Source organism: Ictidomys tridecemlineatus, chromosome 12 (assembly GCF_052094955.1).
Source record: "Ictidomys tridecemlineatus isolate mIctTri1 chromosome 12, mIctTri1.hap1, whole genome shotgun sequence".
NCBI lineage: Eukaryota > Metazoa > Chordata > Mammalia > Rodentia > Sciuridae > Ictidomys > Ictidomys tridecemlineatus.
In genome coordinates this window covers 59,365,448-59,376,453 of record NC_135488.1, presented here as the reverse complement: position 1 = coordinate 59,376,453, position 11,006 = coordinate 59,365,448, and the positions used below count along the sequence as shown (strand labels likewise).

At 38.4% G+C, this 11,006-nt stretch overlaps 1 long non-coding RNA gene across 1 annotated transcript; it reads left to right on the top strand.

Annotated features, from left to right (window-relative positions):
* Window positions 1-764: 764 nt before the first annotated feature.
* On the top strand, window positions 765-2,107 carry LOC120885104 (uncharacterized). Its single transcript, XR_005727624.2, has 2 exons — window positions 765-1,451; window positions 1,767-2,107. It is a non-coding gene; the product is annotated as an uncharacterized LOC120885104 (long non-coding RNA).
* Window positions 2,108-11,006: the final 8,899 nt, after the last annotated feature.

Sequence of the window (11,006 nt, the reverse complement as noted above, 5' to 3'; positions counted from 1 at the left end):
TCCCACCTGTCAAGCCCGAACCTTTAAGCGCGGAAAATCCCGTGGTCACATGGTTCGTCTTGTTGAACACTCCGTGTGCACACTGCACACTCCTCTGAAGCCAGGGCGGGGTCCGCCCAATCTCACCCCAAGCAGCCATTTCAACTTTCCACAGTCCCAAATATCCCTTGTCTTCCTCAACCCTTAGGCTCCCCTCCACAGCTATCCGTCCATTCCCAGGGGCCACCATTCACAAAGGGGTGCTTATATATGCCTTAGAACTCCAGTTTCTTCACTAACTAGCCAGGGATACTTGGTCCAATCATTGAACTTTCTGAAGTTAAGTTTTCTCATCTATTCAATTGGGATATATAATTATCCCTACTATGGCAAGTTGCTGTGAGGATTATATATGAGAACGAGTGTAAAATGCCCAGCATAATGCCTGGCACAAGGCAAGTAACCCAGAAGTAGAGCTATGAAGATGAAGGAACAAGTGCAACACCTTTATGCCCCTGGATGTGCCCTACTAGCCTCAGCATACTGATTCCAAACTTAATGTTGTTTGAGAGCATGACGACTTCCATGACCTCAATATTGACCATGTAGCTTTGCTGGGTGCTGAGACAGGGTTCCTTCTGCAGAAACAGGATTCCTTTCTTTCCCTCAGAATGCCAAAAGGGACAGAAGGAAATGGCAGAGTATTAACTTTCAGACCACATATGAAGTGTCTCCTGGAGGCTTTGGAACTTACTGGGGAGAACTTGAGAGAAGGTAAGACTCCTTCATGGCTGATGGGCTGGAACCAGAGCCATACCAGTCTTTAGCTCTTAGGGAGTCTGTGCTATAGAAAATTACTCAATATTCTTTTGGAAAGTCAGACTTAAAATTACTTAGCAAAGAAGGAAAATTACTGGCTTATGGAATTTAATTGTTCAGGGGCTTTAGGTGTGGCTCCATCCAGGCACTGGGTGTCACAAGGATGCAGTCTCTCTTCATCACTTAGTTCTTCCAACTTCCTTCATGTTGGCCTTATACTCCACAGGATAACCAAATTGCTACCAAAAAGTTTGGGTCTGCATCAGGCTTAAATTTAGTTGAAAAGATGACATCTGTTTCACAAGGCTCGGGTACATATTTGGGATTCACAGTGAGCCATTTGGAATCATTTAACCATCCCAAACCAATTACTGTAGCCAGAGGGTTGACTGAACCTGAGCCAATTGTTGTAGCTAAGAGTGTTCTGTGTTTCAGTCTGCCAATCCTAATTCACAACACTTGTGCAATCCTGGATTCAATTCTCCGGCACCTCCTAGTTGGAACCCAGTAAGCTGGGAGTGTGAGAGAAGGAGAGGAAGAGGTTAATCCCTAAAGAATGTTCCAGATACTATTACCAAAAGGTGAGGGAAAGGATGATGGACATCAACAAACATCCTCTATGCATAAAAATTTACATGAAGAATGGACTTCTAGTAAGTAGAAAAATAAATCTTTTTTGTTTGTTTGTTTGTTTGTTTGAGGGATTGAACCCTGGGAAACTTAACCACCAAGTCCCATCCCATCTCTTTTTTTATATTTTATATTTTGTTAGAGACAGGGTCTTGCTAAGTTGATTAGGGCCTCGCTAAGTTGCTGGGGCTGGCTTTGAACTTACAATCCTCCTGCCTCAGCCTCCTGACTTGCTGGGATCACAGGCATACACCACTGTGCTGGACAGGAAAAGAAATTTTTTTTTTTTTTTAAAGAGAGGGAGAATTTTTTTTAATATATATTTATTTATTTTTTAGTTCTCGGCGAACACAACATCTTTGCTGGTATGTGGTGCTGAGGATCGAACCTGGGGCCGCAGGCATGCCAGACGAGCGTGCTACCGCTTGAGCCACATCCCCAGCCCGAAAAGAAATTTTTTAAAAGTGTATTTCTAAAAAGCCCATGGCACCTGAGGTAAACCTCAAAGGATTCGTGAAGGGAAAGAAGAAAACATTTTTTCTTAATTTCTTCAAATATCAACTATCACTCCTTTAAGCTGTAAGCTCAGCAGGGAAGGACAGTCTGTTGTCCAGTTTTATCCCCAGTGCCTGGCATACATCAAGTGCTCAATAAACATCTGTTGAAGTAAATAAAAGAAGCAAGCAGATTTGAGAATGTTTGACTAAGAGCTATTTTGTTGGATTAAAACAATTATTTTCAAATGTTTGTTTTTCAGCAAAAGAGACTTTTTCTCCCCAAGTGAAATCTTACCCAGAATATGTGAGATTGATTTGAATCAGTGCCACTTGTGGAAGCACTAGCTGAAGGCTCATACCATGTGCTCTCCACAGGCCCTTGGCAGCCCCCTTCCATTAAGGAGCATGGCACTGTGACCCTGGTCTACCAGGCACAGCAACAGCATGCTCTAGAATCCCAGCTACTCCCGAGACTGAAGCAGGAAGATGGAGATCCAGGCCAACCTGGGCAATTTATCAGGACTCCATCTTAAAAAAGCCAGGTGTGGTAATACATGCCTGTAATCTAGCAACTCAGGAGGCTGAGGCAGGAGAATCACAAATTTGAGTCCAGCCTCTGCAACTCAGCAAGACCCTGTCTCAAAATAAAAAATAAAAAGGGCTAGGGACATAGCTGAATGGTAGAGCATCCCTGGTTCAATCCCCAGTATAGGGTGTTGCGTGGATGAATTAAAACAAATTAAAATGAAACAAAACAATCCCTCCAAGCCCCCAAACTGAAAATTCCTGGTTTAAGACCCCAGCAAGGGCTGGGGTTGTAGCTCAGTGGTAGAGTGCTTGCCTAGCATGTGTGAGGCACTGGGTTCAATTCTCAGCATCTCATATAAATAAATGAATAAAATAAAGATCCACTGAAAAATTATATATATATAATTTTTAAAAAAATATCCAGGCAAAAGGTAAAATAAAAAATATTTAGAAAGAAGGTTGAGTTGAAATCTTACCTGAGTTTGTACTCATTGGGCTGAAGATTTTGAAAAGGAGAGACACAGAACTATATTTTAGAGATCATAACTTGACAGCCTTTTGCTAAAGCAGTTGGAGGAGTTGCAACAGTGAAGCCAGCTGACATTACTCTCTACCAAGAGAGGAGAAGGAAGGACCAAAATGTCTTTAGATTTATTTATCTATTTTTGTGGTACTGAGAATTAAACCCAGAGCCTGTGCATGCTAGACAAATGCTTTACCACTGAGTTTACCTCAATCCTTTCTATTTTTGATTTTGAGACATGGTTTCATTGAATTGTTGAGGCCATCTTCAAATTTGTAATCTTCCTGCCTCAGCCTCCCAAGTTGCTGGGATTACAGGAGTGATTACAGGTGTCCGCTGCACCCAATTTTATCTTTATTTTTTGCAGGATTAGGGATTGAAACCAGGGCCTAGCCAGGATAGGCAAGTGTTTTACCACTAAGCTGCATCCCCAGCCCTTCTATGGGTTAATTTTTAAATTAAGTTTTATTTGAAAAATATTTGAAAATATGTATACATATTTATAAAAAAACTAATGCTATTTTTTAAATACTAGAAAGCAGAAATAAATAAATAAGATTATATCTTCCTCTCTCCCTAATTCATTTCCTGAGGAAATCACTGAGTGAGTTTGATTCAGTAATGTTTCAAAATATACTTGTTTATAAGAGACAATGGGTGAATTTTTCAGAATTGTGCATGTCAGTTAACACTGCTTTAATTAAAAATTCAATGATGGGCTGGGGATGTGGCTCAAGTGGTGGCCCGCTCGCCTGGCATGCGTGCAGCCCGGGTTTGATCCTCAGCACCACATACAAACATAGATGTGTCCGCCGAAAACTAGAGAATAAACATTAAAAAAATTCTCTCTCTCTCTCCCTCTCTCTCTCTCTCTCTCTCTCTCTCTCTCTCTCATACACACACACACACACACACACACACTCTCTCTCTCTCTCTCTCTCTCTCTCTTAAAAAAATTCAATGACATAAATTTACAACTAAATAAATTATATTAAGGCAAAGGTGATAAATACTAAAAACTCATCACTTCCTGATCATTTTAGTACATTTTGCTGTTATCTCTTGAGGCCATTTTCATGTATAGGATCTGTATGGTGAAAATGCTATCTATTGAGGTGCTATTGCACATCTCTTCCCAACTGTGTTCAGTGATGTCACATTTGAAACTCCATCCTGGGAATAGCACACAACGGAAATAGGTGAACATTACAAACCAGTGCTGTTTTGTTCTGGGGAGCTTTGTTAAACATTTACCAGGATGCCCCTGATCTGGTGCATAGCCTTGCCAACTTTCCCCTTTGTTTATGCCTGTAAGTATATGTCCCTGACTAGGAAGTAGATATTTGAGGAAGGTATTGTGAGCCACAAAGGATAAAAATCATCTTCCTATTTCTGCAGTCTCCCACAGGACAATACTGGAAGGATTGGGAAACATTTACATTCCCTCTTACCTCTTCACAGTCCAGGCACTTGGCCTAAGTCAAACAACTGGAATGTTCCCAACTGGACTTTGAATCTTGGAGTACAGACGAGACCTAGAGAGAGTTTGTGATATGTTCACTGTGCCTGCAGCCCCTGAGGAGTGGGTGGTGGTACCAGCAGGAAATCCTCACCAAAAAGTTCCTGTGGCATGAATTCAGGGAGACCTTGGCATAACCTCAGTCAAATGTTCCTGTTTTCTAGCCTGCCTTGGTTCTCAGTGCTTATCTGGGAAAAGTACAAGATGAGCCCAAACATTTTGTAGTGTCTGAAAGTTAAAAAAAAAAAAAAAAACCTCAGAAAATGATAGAGATATATCAAGAGGAAACAGAAGCAAGCCCAAAGGAATGCCAACTGATCAAATATGGGACACACAGGAGCATCAAAATGATAGCAAAGGCCCAGAGCAGTGGAGCATGCCTACAATCCCAGCTACTGGGAGGCTGAGGCAAAGGGATGGTAAGTTTGAGGCCAGCCAGGGCAACTTATTTTATAAAAATAAAAAGGGCTGGGGGTATAATTCAGTGGTAGAGCTCACTCAAGTTCAATCCCTTGTATTGCACACTTGCACATGTGCACGCACACACACACACACACACACACACACACACACACACAAAATCAATGGATTCAACCCATTGATTGAAAGAAACAGGAATCTATACAGGTATAAATAAATATATGTAAATAAATATAAGGACACATCTCTTCTTTAAAGCTGAATGCCAACTAATAGATATAAATACAATAATAAATATAGGTCACCATTTGGCAATTATTACAGCACATAATAATGTACCAATGGATAGAGGTTCAATGGAGAACAGGATACTAAGGTAGTTTCAGAATGTTTCCCCTGAGAATACTTGTTATTTACAAAGATAAAAAGGGTGACTTATAGTGGAAGAAACTGGCAGACACTATCTTGACCAAGGTTATCATCTGTGGTAGGATGGGTTGACATCATATGTCTCCTGATAAAAGACACTGGGAAGACCACAGCATAATTTTTGTGTGCATGGTATATCTGCTACAAATTTATAAGTCTGGAGCCAAGGGCACACCAGACAGACCCAGGCTAAGGAACATCCTACAAAATCAAACACCATACTCTAAAATTATAATGGTCATGAAAGACACGATAGGAATAAAGAAGTGTTCTGTATTGAAACTGATTAAAGAGATGTGATAAATAAATGTAATAGATGATCCTGAGTTTGGACTTGGACTGGAAAGGAAAAGGAGATATTGCACATTTGTGAAGTTTGAATGGAATCTGTGAATTGGATGGTGGTGGTGTTTCAAGATTAATTTCCTGGTTGGTAAGGTTGCATGAAAATTATAGAATAATGAACTTGTTTGGAGGATATACATTCTGAAATAATTAGGAATGAAATAGCATCATGTTTGAGATTTGCTGTCAAATTGATCAGGAAAAAAATGAGAACCAAAACGAGCATAGGTAAATATTAATAATTGCAGAACCTAGCATACGAAGATAAGAGTTCTCTGTATTCTTCTTACATTTTTTCTATAAATTGGAAATATTTAAAAATAAATTAACTTTTAAAAATAAAGGCAAGAGGGCTGGGGATGTGGCTCAAGCGGTAGCACGCTCACCTGGCATGCGTGCGGCCCAGGTTCGATCCTCAGCACCACATACAAAGAAAGATGTTGTATCTGCCAAAAACTAAAAAATAAATATTAAAAACTCTCTCTCTCTCTCAAAAAATAAATAAATAAATAAATAAATAAAGGCAAGAGCCAGGTGCAGTGGTGCACACCTGCAATCTTGGGAGGCTGAGGCAAGAGGATCACAAGTTCTAGGCCAGCCTCTGCAGTGTAGCAAGGTCCTGTTTCAAAATAAAAAATAATGGGGCTGGGGTTGTGGCTCAGCAGTAGAGCGCTCATCTAACATGTGCAAGGCCCTGGATTCAATCCTCAGCACCACATAAAAATAAATAAATAAAATAAAGGTATTGTGTCCAACTATAACTAAAAAATAAAATATTAAAAAAATAAAAAGGGATAGGGATAGGGGTGTAGCTAAGTAATAGAGCACTTGCCTAGCACCAGAAAAGCCGTGGGTTCATACCTAGTATCCCCACACACAACAAAAGGAGGCAGAGGAGGAGGAGTAAGAGGAAAAAAGAAAGGGCTAAGAACTCTTTCAGAAGGAATTCTCAGCCCCTAAACATGTTTAAATCCCTCCTACTATAAACAAACAAACCAAAAAGACCCTAAAAACAAAATAATGAAGTCAGTCATCACTTACTGTGGCTACTTCCTCTCTGCTGGACATCAGGATGTAGCTGAAACGTGGCCAGGAACCAGGCCAGTGTCAGGAAGTCTGTTTGAGACTGGCTCTGTTATTCCCTAACTGGGTGACTTATGCCAAGACATTTCATCTCTCTAAGCCTCAGTTTCCTCATTTTTTTTCATATGTAATGGAGTATAATTTCTCGTTCTTCTGATTGGACATTATGTAGAATCACACTGGTCATATAGTTACATGTACATGGGGTAATAATGTCTGATTCATTCTACTATCCTTCGTACCCCCATAGCCCCCTCTCCCTTCACCCCCCTCTACCTAATCTAAAGTAACTCTGTTCTTCCCTATCATCCCCCCATTGTAAATTAGCATCTGAATATCAGAAAAAACATTTGTCTTTTCGTTTTAGGGGATTGGTTTATTTTGCTTACCATGATATTCTCTAGCTCCATCCATTTACCAGCAAATGCCATAATTTCATCCTTCTTTAAGGTTGAGTAATATTCTACTGTATAAATATATCACTTTTATGTCAAGAGCTTTGTAATGTTGTGAACAACCAATTAAAAATAAATAAATAAATAAATAAATAAATAATTAATTAAATAACATAAAAATAAATAAATAAATATATCACTTTTTTTATCGTCTGTTGAAGGTTGGTTCCATGGCTTAGCTATTGTGAATTGAGCTGCTATAAACTTTGCTACATCACTGTAATATGCTGATTTTAAGTCCTTTAGGTATAAACCGAGAAGTGGAATAGCTGGATCAAATGGTGGTTCCTTTTCAAGTTTTCTGAGGAAACTCCAAACCTCTTTCCATAATGGTTGCACCAATTTGCAATGTGAGTGTACCTTTTTCCCCACATCCTCATCAACAATTATTGTTGTAGTTTCCTCATTTTTTTAATATTTATTTTTTAGTTGTAGTTGGACACAATACCTTTATTTTGTTTATTTATGTGTGATGCTGAGGATAGAACCCAGGGCCTTGAACATGTTAGGTGACTGCTCTACCACGGAGCCACAACCCCAGCCCTAGTTTCCTCATGTAAGATGGGAACAACTCCCTTCGAGAGTTATCATGAGGGTTAGGGTAGAAAAAGGCCACGAGTGGGGCCTGGTTGTACATGTCTTAATCCCAGTAATTTGGGAGGCTGAGGCAAGAGGACTGCAAGTTTGAGGCCAGCCTCAGCAAATTAGTAAAGCCCTAAGCAACTTAGCAACACTTTGTCTCAAAATGAAAAACACAAAAAGGGCTGGGAATGTGGCTCAGTGGTAAAGCATCCCTGGGTTTAACCTCCAGTGCCACCAAAAAATTAAAAAAATAAAAAATAAAAAGAAAGAAAGAAAAGAAAAGAAAGAAACCATATGAAAGCAAGTTATAAACTCTTAGGTCTTCTCCAACTGTTTATTATGAGTGATTCTTCACTTTAACTCCCAGTGACATGGGAATATCACCTTCAAAGCTTTCTAAAATGCATCCTCTCCTCACCCTATAGGACTGCACACAGCTGGTCACAGCTTCAGTGCAGTGTGTATATATATATACACATACACATACATATATATAAATATGTATATATGGGTGTTGTTTATTCCTCCTTTTCTCAACCTTACCGAACATTGAAAGTGTGAGTGGAGATGACATCAGTATAACAATGGAGTCCCCAAGGGATGGAGGCAAATAAGAGTCCAAAAAGTGCAAGAAGATGAAGAGGAAAAGGACCAGAAAAAGAACCCAATGAACAGCTGACTGCCTGTCCAGGGAGACCCTGCCTCAAAATAAGATTTTTAAAAAGGCAGAGAATGTAGGTCAGTAATAGAGTACATGCCTAAAATGTGCAAAGTGCCTGGGTTCTTTATATAAAAATTAAAAAAAAAGAAACATTCCCTCTATATACTTTACCTAGAAACATGAAAGTCATTAATTATTATTATAACTATTACTACTTGCTAGAAACCTCTTATGTGCCAATACTACCCTAGATATTTTGCTTTCTTGATTTGCTTTATTCCTTCAAAGAACCCTATAAAGTTGATCCTACTTTATTCCATTTTACAAAGCTAAAATCTGAGATTCAGAGAGCTTAAATAACTTTGAGTCCAAAGTTGCACAGATAATAAATGTTGGAACTTGGGTCCGATAATAGACTTGTATAACTCCAAAGTCCAATCTCTTAATCACTCTACTACATTGACTTCTTACTCAATTCCCATACATAACTATATACTGATACTTGATAATTTTTATCATTGAAATGTCTCTCAAATAAGTTATTTCCTTTCTTTGCATTGTACACTCATATATATAAATATGTATATATGGGTGTTGTTTATTCCTAAATTGCAAATGTGATGTACTTTGTAAGAAAGTGCATTACAGACCTAGATAGTAAAAGTGCCTAAACCCCCAATTCTTCTTTTTTATGTACTAGGGATTTATCCCAGGGGTACTGTACTGCTGAGTTCATCCCCAGTCCTCATTTATTTATTTATTTATTAGACAAGTCTTGCTAAGTTGCTAAGACTGGTCTTGAGCTAGATATCCTCCTGACTCAGCCTCATAAGTCATTGGGACTAATTATAGTCATGAATCCACTATGCCAGCTAGTGGATTACACCTTTAAAAATGGAACCACATTATCTTGAAACTTTTAAAATTTATCAACACAATCTGATTCAATGTATGATATGTCAAGATCATTGTACTGTCATGTGTAACTAATTAAAACAAATAAAAAATTATCAACACATACAGATATACCTTGTTTTGTTTCTTTTTCTCCCCTGGTATTGGGAACTGAACCCAGGGGTACTCTAAAGTTAAGCAACTTCTCTGTCCCTTCTGTTCTTGCTAAAATACTGACCTTGAATTTAGGATCCTCCAGCCACAGACTCCCCAGTTGCTGGGATTACAAAAGTGTACCACCATGACTTGTTCAGGAGATGGAACCCTCATGTATTCTAGGCAGACACTCTACCTCTGAATTGTATTTCCAGCCCCCAACTTTTTTTCCAGGATTTGAAAACTATGGCCCACCACCTGCTTTCTTAAGTAAATTTTACTGGAATACAGGCATATTCAGTCTATGTCTACTTTTCAATAAAGTCTACTTACTATTTGACCCTTTACTAAAAGAATTTGCCAACTCCTGCTCTTCATCTTTGCTGTAGCCTGTTTCTCTTCTGATGATCTGTTTACCAAAACTATAAACTTCATGAATATATATAAAAACATTTTTCCTATTTAAAATGTGTTTTTTCCAGGTTTGCTTAGGTTTGTCTGTGTAGGATGCAATTAATTCACTAAAATAAAATCTTTGACTAAAGATCTCCCTTTAGGTTCCATACCCCTGCATATTTTAGAGTCCACTTCAGTTGCCTTTGTACCTGATAGGATTTGTCTATTTCCTCAGACTAGTATTTGTAAACCTAATGTCATGACTTTTGCTGTTGTCATTATTCCTTCCTCCTCATGTGGTCCTGCAGACACAGCTTGAGCACCAGCATTCTCTATCATTGAACTGTGCCCTTGGCCCTGCAAACTTTATAGTTAATTACTTCCATATATGATCCATGAAGCTGGCTCATTTGTAATCTGTTGTTTCTTTGGGAAAGATGTTTCACTTTTTCAGGTTTATCATAACAATTATTTTAACAAGATAAGAAGAGCAGTATTTCAAAACTTTTTTAAAAAAACAAACAAAAAGCTTAAGAAAACCTGAGTGATTTATATTAAAAAGTAGAATACAGGGCTGGGGTTGTGGCTTAGTGGTAGAGTGCTTACCTAGCACATGGGTTCAATCCTTAGCACTACATTAAACTAAATAAGTAAAATCAAGGTATTGTGTCCATCTGCAACTAAAAAATATTTTTTAAAGTAAAATACAATGTAACAAGCTTTAAAAATAGTGACAACAGAGTCAATAAACCTAGGTGGTGATGTTTTTAAAAAGCCTCATAATTCTAGAAAAAAGAATGCATTTGCTATTTTAAAAATTCCAATCATAGGGGCTGGGGTTGTGGTTTAGTAGTAGAATTCTTGCCTAGTGTGCGTGAGGCACTGGGTTCAATCCCACATAAATATAAAATAAAGATATTGTGTCCACCTAAAACTAAAAATTAAATATTAAAAAATCCAATCACATATTGGCTTTGGAGCCAGCTATTCTGATTTCAAAGTTGTAATATTCAAGATTTCATAGCACCTCTTCTACATTACAAAAACACAAACCAAGTCTAGGAAGTAGGCTCTTAGTGAAATATGATCT